A 15,633-nucleotide genomic window follows, 5' to 3' on the forward strand; every position below is an offset into this window, starting at 1 on the left:
AAAAAAAAAAAAAAAAAAAAAAAAAAAAAAGATAAAGACAACTGGACAACGTGCACATTCCAGTGTCTTCTTCATAATGTTAACAGAGATGCTAATGTACTTTGTATGTTATGTTCACAGGAGTTGAAATACTATTACCATCTTTGCTGCTCCACTGTTTGGCTGCCATCACACAGAAACGTCAAAATGCTCAGGGCCAGTGAAGACACTGAAAATTAGCCTTCCAGTATAAAGTCACCCACATAGAAAGGATCTTGAAATGCCTCTGCCAGCACAAGGCTTGGAGACATATTAATCCAAACTGGGAACTATGCACATCCCATAAATCATAGGTGATAGTCTCAAATAAGAGCAAGAGGCATTTTTGCCTGCACCACTACAGAGTTTACATGAAAAAATAGATAGTATTTATAGAAGATATTGGAAAAAAACAGTCTAAAACAATGGGTGAAATTAAAACTTTACAGGTTGTAGTTTCTTACCTAAACAAAGATACATCTCTATATAAAAATGACTGGTGGAGTTTCTTAACATGAGGCTTTCTAGGACTGACTGAACTATGAGCAAATCTGAGAACTCCCATTAATATCCACAGAAATGAATATGCCACATAATCTACCATCCTAGATGCAGTGCAGGTACCTAGAGGAAATGTACTTCCCTTATGTTTTGAGACTTAAATTTAGGACAGACCAATCAAATATGTAGGAAAATAAGTTGTGTTTCCTCATAGCAATCATAAGCTGTTTTTTACACTGATAATTTGGATTTGGTGGGTTACCAGTTTTGTTGTAATAGAATTTTCATCTTCTCAACAATTGATTTCAACAATTGGCTGCTGAAGCCAGGTTGTTACACATGCCATTACACACAAGTACACATTCTGCACTTTGGAATTCTAGGTAAGAGTCAAGTACCTTATTTATCAACTAGAACTGAGACGGGGTGCTTTTCATCCAGGTGTAGAAGTGAGGGGAGATTAATAAAATGAAATCTCTATGGTTAGTGTGGAGCTGAGGTAATTGTGCTCATGCAGCAGAATCCTGTATGTGCTCTTTTCTAGGCATAGAAATATCTAAGAAGTATTCAATTTGACATCTAACTACCTCCTACTATGTCCACATTATGAAAAATGTGAGTCAAGACTTATCAGGCCAAGTTTTACCATAGCTGTGGCCATCCTCCAGCATTTTGAGTCTAATTAAATCTCTACTTCATATATCTCTTTAGTAAAAATTACCATTCGTTATATCAATCTGCATTTCCTCCATGTCATCTTTACTGTTATATTTGAACAAATATGGAAGGATACAAACCATTGTCACTTTGTAACAGGTTGCTTTATGAAGTTAAATCTTGATACCAAGAAGACAACCTAAAAATAAACACAATATTTTATTAATGTGGTGTGTGTATTTGATACTATAAAAATTCTTCCAGGCTGGGGATTTAGCTTAGCAGTTCGGTGGCCTGCCTTGCAAGCGCAAGGACCCGAGTTCAATTCCTGGTACCCCCCAAAAAAAGATTCTTCCAATTTATAGATATATAGAGTTATACTTCATAGGCTCCTAGTCAATGTGTCAAATTTTAACTGCCATATTAATAAGAATATTTTTAATTGATTTTTCCATTTTTAAAAGCCAACTAAAAGTGAAATGCCATGTTATACTACTGCAGATATTTGACCTCTGTAATTCTAAGGCAGTCTAGTTTTTGTCACTACTATCTTTGTGTATAAAAAAGGAAAAAAATGAAATTATTGAGAAAAATAATGAAACAAAAGACTGATAATCTGTTAGCTTACAACATTTTATAATATCACACATGACATTACATGGTTATGGAATATTAAACTTGTCAAAATCTTGTCAATAAAACAGGTAAGAGAATTATTGCAATTTCACCAATACACTGATGTAATGATTTTTACACTAATCCATAACTCTTAATTAACATTGCTTTTCACAATGTGATTTATGTATCTTCTAATTTTTCATTGGTTACTATGTCTTTTACTATAATTTTTCAATAAAAATTGAACTCTCTTAGTGTGAGATCCTATTCTGTGCACTGGAGATCTACATCTACAGACAGTTTTTTCAAAGTTTATATTTTTTGCGGCTGTTCAGGAAAGGATTCCATAGTCCAACAAATGGGTCTTAACTATAGTTTTGGATTTCTTGCTCCAATGTTTCTCTGTTGGTCACTTAGGATGGCTCGCTGAAAAGATCCTGCCCACCTAATCAAACGAACACCTGCTTAGCTCTAAATTTGCCTCAACAGAAGAAAATATTCTCTTTCTCACATTTCACATCTGATTCTATGTACTGTGCTGAGATGGTTGACAAATGCCAACTGTGTTTAGGTAACTACAATATACAGTGGACCCATGACTTATGAATTTAATCAATTGCCAATGGCTGGTTGTAACTCAAGTTGATTGTAAGTCAATACAGCTGATATATGGATGTTTACCTGGGTACAGGCTATAGATAACAAGAGGCAGATGAATCTTCCATTAAACTAATTAAACCATGTTTTTCATATGTCAGGTTGGTTGTAACTCAAGTGTCCATTGTACAACATTTCTAAATCTGTTTGATCCAGATCCTAAGAACCTTACCTGTGGGACACCAACAGTTTAGCCTAGCTTTCATTGTGCCAAGCTCAGTTCAGTTCATTTTCTTTCCACATTCCTGTTCAAGTGTCCATTGTACAACATTTCTAAATCTGTTTGATCCAGATCCTAAGAACCTTACCTGTGGGACACCAAAGTTTAGCCTAGCTTTCATTGTGCCAAGCTCAGTTCAGTTCATTTTCTTTCCACATTCCTATATCTACTGTGACATTAAGAAAAATTTGAAATTAAGACTTGGAAATAAAAAATGTAAAAAAATCTTCAAAGATCACATTGTACAACATTTCTAAATCTGTTTGATCCAGATCCTAAGAACCTTACCTGTGGGACACCAAAGTTTAGCCTAGCTTTCATTGTGCCAAGCTCAGTTCAGTTCATTTTCTTTCCACATTCCTATATCTACTGTGACATTAAGAAAAATTTGAAATTAAGACTTGGAAATAAAAAATGTAAAAAAATCTTCAAAGATCACACCAATTTTATTTTATCAAACCAAACACATTATTTTTCAGTGTAAAAAAATGATTTCGGGTGTTTTTTGGGTTTTTTGCAAGTGATGAAGCTCCCCCAAGGAGAGTTTTATAACAATGTTTTATGTGGTGGAAAAGTACAATGCCAACGTGGTCTCCACTGATTAAGCCAAATTTTATCTTCTACTTTTAAGTCATAGAAAAAAATCCTAAAGCATGAAAATAGAAATTTCACTCTACTTTTAGTCATTGAGTTTTTATACATATTGGTGTTCATTCCCAGATAATTGTGCTATAACAAGTGATTCAGATAAAATGTCTTGAAGTGCAGAGTAACTGTTATCCACACATTATGTCCTTCCCGTACTCTTCTTGTGAGTCACATAGAAATGCCCAATGCTGTAAATGTTGCCAGTGGACCTGCCCTCAGTTATCTGGTCCCAGGGTGAAGATATGAAGAGAATGTTTTCTTCTGGGCTCAGTGATGCCACTTGTGGTCACCTACTGGCCTTCTTCAGTCCCATTGTTGGCTGTTCCTCAGGTCACCTCTCCAGAGGAACACAGATGTAGCGTCTTGTCACACTGGCAAGAGACATTAAGCCTACCTACATTTTGTTCACTCAATAAAAATATTAAAGAACTAAGACACATTTGCTTTTGTATCAAACTTTACCTATTCATAAAATTAGATGCCCCCAAATCCCCATATAACATAAATTTTAACATGTGACTAAATTATTGCTAAATCATCAGTGGTGTTTGACTACTATTTCCTCCAACTTTTAAGTACTGTATAAAATGAGAAGGATGATAATGAGGTGCTTCTTCAAGCATCTGAGGCTTTACCTGTTGATAACCAAGTTTTAGTTACCTACCTTTGCAGCCTACTGTACTTGAACATTGAGAATGGATTGACAGAGGAAAAATATACAAAATTAGGAGCAGATATCTCTTTGGTGTGATGCAGGGTGTCTGATTTTCCTTCTGAAAGATCCATAAGCAGCTGAGAAGATATATATAGGTTATGAGGGAGCGGCTGCGAACTTCTGTTTGGCCACTTCTCTTGTCGGTGCATGGCATATGGCAATACAGGTGCAGCTATAACTGCTTTGTTTTCTACTTTTGCTACCTACCCTCATTACTGGAGAAATGTAATAAGCCCTTTGTTTTCCTGGGAGCAGTTCTATCCTTCACTTGCAACAGCACCTGAGAGTTCTTCAAAATTTCCAATGGAAAACTTACAGCCCAATAGATTTCTCAGCTCACACATCCAAGCAACACCAGCAGCCACATAAGACAAGTATTTCCTGGTAGGAATTAGATCCAGCAAGTCAACTACAACTGCATGCCTATCCGGGCAAAGCTGTCAACATAGACAAAGAATCCTCTGCATCACTAAGTGCCCAAAATATGATTCGATGAGAAATCCTTCCATGGGAATCCCCATACAACCGATAGGACTTCCTGAGAATAATACCCAACTCTTCAATTACAAATCAAACAACACTGAAAGATTAAATTCTAGAAAATTTGCAAAGATGAAGACAGTCAAAATAGTGTAACAGGAAAAGTTAACCAGAAACAGAGGCCAGGAGATGGGGATTTAGCTCCATGGTTCCGGTGCCTGCCTCACAAGCACAAGGACCCGAGTTAGATCCCTGGTACCATTAAAAAAAAAACATAAAAAAGTCATATTGCTGCCTGAAATGTTTTTAATTTCCCAGGATTGAAGATAGTTCCATATAAGTGACTACATATATGCTTTTAGGAGGGACCCTCTTTGAAATGAATGTCTTCATTCAGTCCTCTTCTGATTTGAATTGCAGATTAAAACACATAATGAAATACTTAAGCAGAAACAGCATATACACTTTACATAGCTTACTGCTTTTTCTCAAATACTACATGGAAAAGAGAGAGCAGGAAGAGAAAAGAAAAAACAGGACTAAAAACTGAGACAAAATTCTTTAGTATAGTTAGCTAAACATTTTAGTTTGGGGTTTCTGTTTTTTTAAACTAACATCCAGCTTCAGGTTAAAAGATCTGTATATTAACATCTTCCCAACTCACGGTGAATCATAAACCGGCTGCCCTCATGGCAACATCTCTCCCCACTGCCCCTGCCTCTGCACCATTCATGCAACCCAAAGGTGCACACAGAAGTTACCTGCCTACCATTACCACCCAGAAGAGAGACCCTGACTTCTATCTCCTATCCTCCCAGCACACTAAGTTGCTGCAAATGCGTGTAAGTTGGAGGAGGATCATGGAAGATCTTGAAGCCAGATGGACAACACTCCTGCCAGTCACTCATCAAAACAATTCTAGAGATCATCGAGCAGAAACTATAGTCATTGGATATCGATTGGAAAAACAATCAGCCTATTCAGTCCCTGAGCACAAGAAATGGACAGTATTTGGTGGCTGGAGTACAGCATAAGGAAATAATCAGAAATCTGGGCAAAGAATTATGTACCAAGAAGTTCACAGAAGCATTATTTAAAATTGCAAAACAAGCAAAAACAAGTTGGACTCAAACCAAATGGCCCCAAATAGGAAATGATTAAATAAGATAGGCTATTAAACAGACATTGAATATTGTTTTCAGAATATATTTAATTAAATGGAAAATACATACAATATAGTGTAAAGTTTAAAAAATACAAAACCATATGGATAGTATGTTTTAAATCTATGTCAAAAGTGCTATGTTGAAAATAAGCTGAGACTTGTGAAAAATACTTAGGACAATATAAAGTACTTTTCCATCATATTTGAAGCAATATGAAAAGACAGGAAAGGAACAGGACTATTGTTTGGGGGAGAAAGCAATTTGCTAACAGACAATAGAACTTTTTCCCAGCAAGAAAAGTGACTTTCAAGTTCTCAAAAGAGAATATACAATTAAAATTTGTAAATTTAAACCCACAGTAGTGAGAAGAACTAGCCTACAAATTGTCCAAGGAAGAGGTGAGCAAGGGCACAGCTGACTGGCCTAGCCAGAAGACTGCAAATGGAGAAAACACAGGTTTCATGGAGTTTCTGACTTGGAGGCCTGAATGTAGATGGAGTTTGTCTCCTGACTACAAAGGAAGGTTGGAAGAACAAAGGGATACTTAAATAACGTGTGGTGAGGTTACAGAGCTGCCTCTTGGGAGAAAGGAACATTTGAGGACCTGAGGTGGTTACTAACATGGAGACACAGAAGGCCTCAAACTCTTCTGCAGCTGACATCAGAATAACCTCAGGGAACAGTGCTTTTCAGAGGTCTACACCTTTGAGGAAGGCTGAAAATCCATCAGTCCCGAAAGCAGTCCACGGCCACTGACAGCATCTGGCATCCTACCTTCCATGCAGTGCCAAAGCCTCACCAACAAAGAAGCACTTTCTTGCCTGAGTAAGACTAAGCTCTAAGGTTTCGATTTTGTGTGTCCTCTAATGAAAAGAATGGTGTGCTGTAGACATTATTCTGTAATAAATAGTTTTTAAAAGTTAGGCTTGGCATTTAAATATCAGAATTTTACTGATGTAGAATAAATCTTCCTTGGGCAAAGAAAAATGGGGTCACTATATTAATTTAACAATATTAAATCACAGACATGAAAGTAAATGTAGACAGTGAAGTGACTTGGAAATAATTTTGGTTTCCTTTTCAGAAAATGGGATAAGAATGATTTTTTGTAAAATAATAACCATCAAATACTGTAATGGCAAACACTCTGAAAATATTGAGTGTTTCAAGTCATTTATTATGTCTATTACATCTTAAAGATAATCAGTCAATATCACGATCTTAAACATAAACTTGTGGAGTGCTAAATCCTCTCCTGAAATAAACTTCAAAACCCTCAAAGATGATTGTCTATAATAAACAAGACAAAGTAATTTATTTATGGCCCAAAGTGAGACTTTTAAAGTTTGCTTTTAAAAGGCACATTTTGGAAGCAATTCTCAAGAAGAACACTATTTATGGAATGAAAGGATATTTTAAATCCTTTTCAATTTTATTTTCCAATCTGCCTTAAAAATGTTTTAATGCCTCCTTTGATATGGCATGATTCATATCAACCATTTATAAGACATAGCAACAACAAAAATCTCTTTAAAAGTACCAGTCCAAGCATTCTATAATCCCACAATCTATGGCTACATCAGGATCACCATATTTATTTTAAGGATGCCATATTTTATACAACATAGAGAAGGGGAAATCTGCTTTAGAAAGTTGTAACATGATGTTTTTGGTATCCTAGAACTTTTACTTCATAATTATTGAGAGGGCTTTTTAAAATTTATTTTGGTCAATATATATTGATGGTACACATTAATGGGGCTAGGTGTGACACATGTGTACAGTGTGCTTTAGTGAAATCCAGCCTCCATTTATTGACATTCCTTCTCCATTTCCAGATTCTAGTGATCTCTAGTCTACATTTAGATTGATTTTGTTTTACTTTCTACATATGATAGAGTATACAAAGTTATTGTTTTTCTGTGTCTGTCTTGTTTTACTTACAATATCCTCCAGTTGCATTTATGTTGCTGCAAATGACAGGGTTTTGCTCTTCTTTTCTGAATAATAATCCATAGTACAAGTATATCACATCCTAGTTAACCGTTTTTCTGTTGATGATACCTAGTATGATTCCATATCTTAGCTACTGTGAATTGTACCACAATAAGCAAGAACATGCTGTTATCTCGTTGGCAAACTAATTTCACTTCCTTTGGAGATATACCCAGGAGTGGTTCAGTTGGATAACATGATAAATCTATTTTTAGTTTTTTGAGAAATCTTCACAAAATTCTCCATAATGGCTCTACTAATTTATTATACTGCCACTGTAGGAGAGCTGCTTTTTCTCCACAGCCTCATCACATCTTTTTGTATAATAACAATTCTTACTGGGATGAAATGATATCTTATTATAGTTTGGATTTGCATTTCTGTGATTACAACTGATATTCAGCATTTTTCATATATTGTTGGGCACTGATACTTCTTTTTTTTTGAGAAGTGTCTATTCAGATCATTCATGCATTTTTTAAGTGAAATGACTTGAATGGGATTTTTAAATGCACATTTTTATTTTGTATCATTTCTAGAGTCCATATACATATGAAAATGTAAACAAAACAAATTTGTTAAGGTATTGCTAAAGCTTATCTACATCTCAAGTCTAGATCTTCCAAATCTTTTGAACTCAAAGTCATGAGTACCCATGTTTTACTACACAAATTTCTCCATGCAGTCAAGGGTATCAGAACTGCACCGTCCGAAATCATCCCCGGCTGCTGACCCTCTTTCTGCATTATGTCCATGCACAGGAACAGGCAGTGAGGCCTACATCAGGACCACCACAGACACAGCCTGGTTCCACAGGTGATAAAATGTGCAAAAAGAAAGAAAGAAAGTGACTCTTGGAATCTTTAAAATACAATGTATCTTAAGAGCCAGGACACTGTAATGAAATGTGGGCTACAGCTCTACTGTCTTACAGTTATCCTGGAATTTCTTCACTGTTCATTTGAGCCTCTAAATGGAAATGGAAAGTGTTAACTTCATTTTAAAGGTTAAGGGCTTTAAAAAATACCTGGGCCTTTCCACTGCCTCTCTACTATAATGATATCAACAGCAACTCCATCAACAAAGGAACCAGCATAGAATCAGCAAAAGCAAAACTAGCAATTATTTTTTTTTTTTTATTGCAGACACTTCTATCAGGTCATTAGTTTTACATAAAATTGTACTCATTCTTACATTCCCAATTTTAAAAACTAAGGAAGTTATTGTTTCCTAGTTTATAAGTATATTTAGAAGAGAGGAACTTTTTTGGCAAAAAAAAATGTTTTCTTATTTTAAGTTTATAGACTGCTTTTGGAGATTCAGTTCAAACTTTATAAGGATATTAAGAGCCAAGCACATAATCTTGAAGTAAACATACTAGGAGTCAGACTCCCAGTAAGAAAATCAGCTAAAAGATAAATCTAAACAAAAATTATGCTTGAATATATTACCTACATTAAATTTATTTGTTTATTACTGAACACAGTAATGACTAAGACCAACTTGAGCCTTTTGTTAATTTACAAAAAAAAAATCTCATAAAGCAGAAAGCAGAGCAATGGCTAAATGTTTTCTAGAAATTTCATGTAAAATGTTTTTAAATGTTAAGTTCTGACCAGTGTGCCACATGAATTTGTAATTGCATTTTGAGGAAGGCAGATTGGAAAAAAAGAAAGCAATTAATATTCTTTACTGTGTATTTCTTTAAGACATATTAACAATCTGTGATAAGAGTGAGAAAAGTGATCTGAAATGAATCAAATAAAAAATACAAACATTGCTGTAACTTCATAAAACTGTATTAAGTGCCTTTATTTCAAATAGGAAATAGCCAGAGAGGACAGTAAAATAATTTTTGTGTTTGTTTTTTGTTTTTATCCATTCATTGGCACATTTTCCCATTTATTGGTACATTTTAGGTATACAGTGAAGTTACATTCATCATTGGGATCTTGTACCTTTACATGATGTATCTCGGTTCTCATTTTTCCCCATACCCCTGCCCTCCCTTCCCCCGCTTCACCCTTCCCTATTTACAAAGATTTTGTTTCCATTTTGTTCCTTTTCTCCTGTTTTTTCTTTTCCTTTCTGTCTTTTGCTTTTTGAAGTCTCCAGACCTTTTGTTTATAAATTTTTAAAAAATTTTTGAATCAGTGTCTAGCTGAGTCACTCAGTTACCCAGGCTGAGCTTAAACTTGTGATCCTCCTGACCCAACTTTCCGGAGTGGTAGAATTAGGTGCCACTCTATGCAGCAACAGTCAAAGTATTTAATGACTGCTGGGCAGAGGCACCAAGAAGTCAGAAAGGCCAGTACCGTCTTCACCCGGATAACCTCACAAGTGCTATCAACTGGGTACCAGCCTGCTGCTGCGCGCCAAGACTGAAGATGGCCTCCTCCCTACTCCCTTTTTCCTCCACAGTTTAGAGAGACTAACACTGGAGACCCTGTAAGGCACAGCCCCAGGAGAGTTACAGTGTGTATCCTTTCGTTTCCTTCCTGCACATGCCCTATCACACTTAAGTTCCACATGGGCCGCATAGCACTATTTTCCTCGCCTTCTCTGTTTGCCTTCAGTATAAACACAGAGCGCACGATGCTCCAGGCAACCATTAGCCCCCAAAAAGCTATGGTTCCACCTGGTCCCAAACTTCAGTAATAGTCGTGGTTCCTTCATTTCTTCTTCTCCCACTGCTCTCCCAGGCTTCAGACCCTATGCTATACGGGCCACAGCATAGCCCTGCAGTCAGAGCTCCACAGAATTTCTCTGGATCCTAATACATAAAGGAGACAATCAGGCCAGGGATATAGCTCTCAGTGGTAGAGCTTTTCTGTCATGTATGAGGCCTCGGATTTGATCCCAAGCCACAAAAACGAAGAAATAAATATATAAAGCATTTAACTTATTGTTTGTTTTGCTAGAAGCACCCCCCCCTTTTCTGGACTCATCAGTTAAGAGGGCAGTAGGACTGATTTTTTTATTTAGAAAAAGCTGTCTACTTTCTTCATTGATGGGCTGAAGGCTGACTGAGATATGATGTTCAGTTATTTGAATTCATTGAAATGAGAGAAGAATCTGATAAAGAGAGAAAGAGGAATGTAGAAAAACAACTATCAACTAAACAGTAGGATGGCCAATGAAGAATTCCTACTGGACAGCAGAGCAAGAGGTTTTAAGAAAATACTGTTTTAATTTAAGATGCATTTCCTTCTTTTTGAGTTTAAGTCTTTATGTTAACCTTCAAACCCAAGACATTTACACAGATAACTTTGTTGTGTTGTAGCTTTGGGGAACCAGAAACCAGGTCTGAGTCCTGCACTTAGGGAAGAAATGGGACAGAAAAACAAGTAAAATCAAAAGAAAATAGCAAATAGGAATTGAGAAATTTTAGATACAGGAATTTGGACCAGACTAGAAATTATTCCGATCTAAACTAAGAATCAGCAGAAATGTAGGGCAGAGCAGTAATGCTTCTCACAGAATTAAAATTTCATCTATTATATTTGGGCATACTTCCCCCAAAAAAGAAAAACATAATGCTACGAAGCTGAAGTACTTGGAACATCTTTATTATATGATAACCCTTGTTGTTAAGTGTTTTATTTCTTAGTGTCAAAAGATCTGAAAAACTACATATTATAGAGTATGACCTACCTATTGTTTTTCTTATTTCTATTTTTTAGTGAATATGCATTTTTAAATTGCTTAAATCTTTGATCAAATGTTTTCTACCATGTTGCATCATTTTAGAATATTAAGTATTTTTATTAAATAAAGCCTTCTTTCTCATCATAAATGACACAGCCTCATCAGCATTATTCCTCCCCAAATGGACAGGGACAGGCTGGCTGTCAGGTATGTATGGACCATTTGGATAGAAATTCAGAAAATAGTTTCTCTGGTGTGAATAAACTATAATAGTATATAAGATCCTAATGAGATAACTGACATTGTGAAATGGTAAGAAAAAGTCTAAAGGTGTAGGGAATGTGGGATGGGTAGGGGAAGGGTAATAAGGGAAAAGAAAAAAATGTGAGAAAATGAAAAGATGGAAATAAAGTGATTGTAAATGGGGAGGGGAGGAGGAGGTGAAGGGAGGGCAGCGACAAGGGCAAAAAATGTGAAACAAGACCTGTCATGTAAAGGTACAAGTTCCCAATGATGAAGGTAACTGTACTGTATCCCTAAAATGTACCAATAAACTCAATTTAAAAAATTCAGAAAAAAATTATTGATGTCAGTTAAATATAATCACCATAATTGAATCCGGGGTTCATTTTTTTCATGAATATTTGTATAGGAAATGGCTTAAAAGCCCACCTGTATCAAATCAGAGCCAGGGAATGGATCTAATGGTAGGAAATATGGCAGGCAGATATAAATTTTATTTATTTGAGAGACTATTCTATGTCTACATGCCTGATATAAATATTTCTAGGATGTTGCTAGTTAGAATATTTGAGTGAAGCAAGCAAGTCAGACAAAATAAAAAAAATTGAAAATTTTACAAATCTCAACATCAGATAATGGTCTTTTATTTTTGTGAACTGCTATATCTGTGCATAAAGTAGCCCCAAAATAATAAGGAATGTATAAAAAGAGCAGATAGTATGTGCAACAAAGTTAAGAGTAGAAGTCCAAAAGATTATTTCAATCATTGCTATTTCAGAATACAGATTATAAAATATTCTCGAGATCCAAAACAAAGTATATTTCAGCCCCTCTGTGGCTAATTACCATCTGTAGATCCATTAAAGGGAAGTGTACTTGTTGGGAGGAACTTGACTTTCAATGGGTTCATTAGCCCATTTTACCGATCCTAAAACAATTCAATTTAGCAAACACATGACTGATAGAAGCCGTTGTTTCTAATTTACACATGTGCAAAAGCATTATGATAAACAGATATTTAAAATTTTGGATAAGATTACAAAGGATGGCAATGAGCTAGAAAAGAAAACTAACCTGGATGCCTAATTGGCAGGGGAAAATCACAGTGAACATTTCAAACCCAAGTCATTGGTTTGGTCAGCTTTTGTTTCCTACAGATTTCCTTGTAATAGTGAAAAGAGCCCTAGAACAATTTCCATTTCTGTTTTTAAGTGAATACCACTTGTGATATGTGCTTGCCTCTGATTGTTACTTTTGGGAGATTTGCAATATGGTTAGATACCTGTTAATCTAGATATCTTCCTAAAGGCTCACGTGATCATAGGCAGGGCTTTTGGAAGGTGACTAGGTTATGGGGGCTCACTACCAATTTATTAGGAGGTGGGGTCCGGTAAAAAGAAAAGTTCACGAAGGATTTGGCCTTATTTCTCTCTGTGGTTCCTTCCTTGAGGATGTTTGCTTCTTGGACTTCATGCCATGAGTAGCTAGCTATTCCTCTACCCTGTCCCTATGCCATGTCCTCCTACCTTGGAGCCCGCCAAATACAGACTGAGCACGAGCCAAATAAATCTTTCTCCTTCTAGTTGGAAGCTGGATATGGTGTCTCAGCGATGAGAAAAGTGACTAAGAACATAGCTAAATAGGAAATTTTCTTTTTTCAAATCTTTACCAGGTAGGATTTTGAAAAAAGTGACATGACATACTTATCAATAGTTAAAGATAGTAATTGGAATATGGCCAGTGGCCACAATAACACAGAAGTTACAAAAATGAGCGCTTGGGGCCAAAAGCAGAGGTTCAAAGATCTCTACTGGATCAGCTGCATGAGCGTAAGTTACTAATACTTTCTATGTTCTAGTTCCATTATGTTAAAAAAAAAAGACTGTCACATCTTGTTGTTGAACTTTAGAAAAAAATTAAAGACATTAAAAAAAGCAGAACAGTGCTGGGCGTACAAGTGATGCTTAGTAAATATGATTTGTTATTATCTCAGGGAGCATCTGTGGCACCAAGATAGAAGCACACTGATAGCAATAAAATCTTTCCAGTATCGATAGGGGTTACACTTGTAGAGTAACAGTCTGAAGGAGGGTCTTAAGAAGGGAAACATCTCAAAATAATTTGGAGACTTAGTGACCATTAATAATCTTCTTTTCCCATCTCCCCAAAGGAAGGTTTGTGCAATTTGTTATAGAATTGAAGCTGTGAGCATGACTGAAAAAATTCATAAAATAGTAAAGCATTTATTTGCAAAAAGAGGATATTTGCTACTATAAGTCACTCATTAGACCTATTTATTTTGGACCTGAATTCATTATCTTGCTTACAGAAGACAAGACACTAAAGAGTAAAACATCTTTCCAGTCTCACTAACTAATATAAGGTTATTAACTTCATCATATTACTATACTTGTATCACAAGTATCACATAGGTAAACTTGATGTTCATGGTCCTTTTCCACTCTGTCATGGAGAGGCCATCACAATGGCATTTTGAAGAAAGTTTCTACACATGTGATGATTCCCTGGGGCCTTGAATACTGAGGAAATGAACTCAGTACCTTAAAAACATTTTATTTATTAGCAGTTAAAGGCATTTATATGTACCCGGAGTGATTAATGTTCAAAACAGGATCTACTGTATAATATTACCAAATTAAAGGCTGTGTCTATATTATACAGAATAATTATTATAGCAAAGATGACATCTCATATGTGAGCGTGTTTTACTTGACACATTGAGCAAGAGATACTGCTCAATAGATAGGATGCAGCAATAGTAAATGAAAAACAGAGGGAAAGGAAATAGAATTAGAGAAAACAGGAAAAAAAGATTAAAAGACAGACATTTAAAAACTACATCCTGATGAAATCAACAAGATGATATCACAGAAGAAAAGGACTCACTTCCTATTCGACCCCCAAGCAGCCACTTCTTATGTTTTCAAACTCTCCTCAGTCTGAATCATCCTTTCCATCCATTTCTGTCAGTAATTTACTGCAGCCTAAATATGCACATCAGTCACAAATTTATGGCTAAAAGGCACTTTATGTGACTCTTCTAGATAATAAATCAGCCAATTCATGTACAGTCATGCAGTCCTCAGTGAAAGGGACACATGATGAGAGGTGTGTCATGAAGCAACTTCATGATTGCACAAGCGTGCCCAAGTAGATGTACACAAACTGAGATGGCCATGACCTCACTAGGTGATGTAATCTTCTGGAACCACTGTCGTCTCTGCAGTCTGTCATTGACTAGAATGTCATTCTGCAGCACATGAGTGTACACAACTATTGTGCATTGCACGGACAACTCAAAAATAATTTACTTTGGACATTTACCAGCAAACTTTAAAAAATAATAAAAAGTAATGTTTTCATTAAGTCTGCAATGCTTAAACGATACTGAAAATGAAAAATATTTACCTTAGAGATGTTAAAATAGTCAGAAAATATTAATATAATAGGACCTTTTAGATTTACATTAGTGAAGAATCATCAACAGCTCACTTTTTCTTTCTTCTTCACTTTGTTGCACTGGCTAGAATCTACAATATTGAATAGATGTGGTGAGATCAGACAACTTTCAGTCACTCCTAATCTCAGGAAGGAAAATATTGTTTTTCATTATTAAGCATAATATTAATTGTAGGTGTTTTTATAACTCTTTATTAGAATAAGGAAATTCTATCTTTTTTTTTTCTTTCTGGTACTGGGGATTGAACTCAGGACCTTGCCCTTGCGAAGGAGGTGGTGAAACCACTGAGCTAAATCCCTGGCCCTAGTTAAGGAAATTATCTTTGTTTCTAGTTTTCTAGAAAGATTTTAATCATGAATGGATATTAGAATCTGTCAGGGCCGAGGATTTAACTTAGCTCAGTGGTTTCGCTATGTATGTTCAAATATGTCAAATGCTTTTTTTCTGCACTTATTAAACTGATTTGGGCTTTTAAATTGACAGATTTTCAAATGTCAAAGGAATCTAGCAACCCTGGGCTGTTTTATATATATATATATATATTATATATATTGCTTATATATTGTGTGTATATATATATATATAT

At 35.6% G+C, this 15,633-nt stretch overlaps 1 long non-coding RNA gene across 2 annotated transcripts in view; it reads right to left on the reverse strand.

Moving 5' to 3' along the window:
• LOC104853082 overlaps nt 1-15,633 on the reverse strand; it is a 76,531-nt gene that overhangs the window by 27,011 nt on the left and 33,887 nt on the right. For both annotated transcript variants that reach the window (XR_777678.2, XR_777679.2), the window contains exon 5: nt 1,317-1,375. This is a non-coding gene — a long non-coding RNA (uncharacterized LOC104853082). The remainder of the gene's footprint in view (nt 1-1,316; nt 1,376-15,633) is intronic.

The sequence above is a fragment of the Fukomys damarensis genome, unplaced genomic scaffold (genome assembly GCF_012274545.1).
Source record: "Fukomys damarensis isolate Sample0158 unplaced genomic scaffold, DMR_v1.0_HiC HiC_scaffold_38, whole genome shotgun sequence".
Classification (NCBI taxonomy): domain Eukaryota; kingdom Metazoa; phylum Chordata; class Mammalia; order Rodentia; family Bathyergidae; genus Fukomys; species Fukomys damarensis.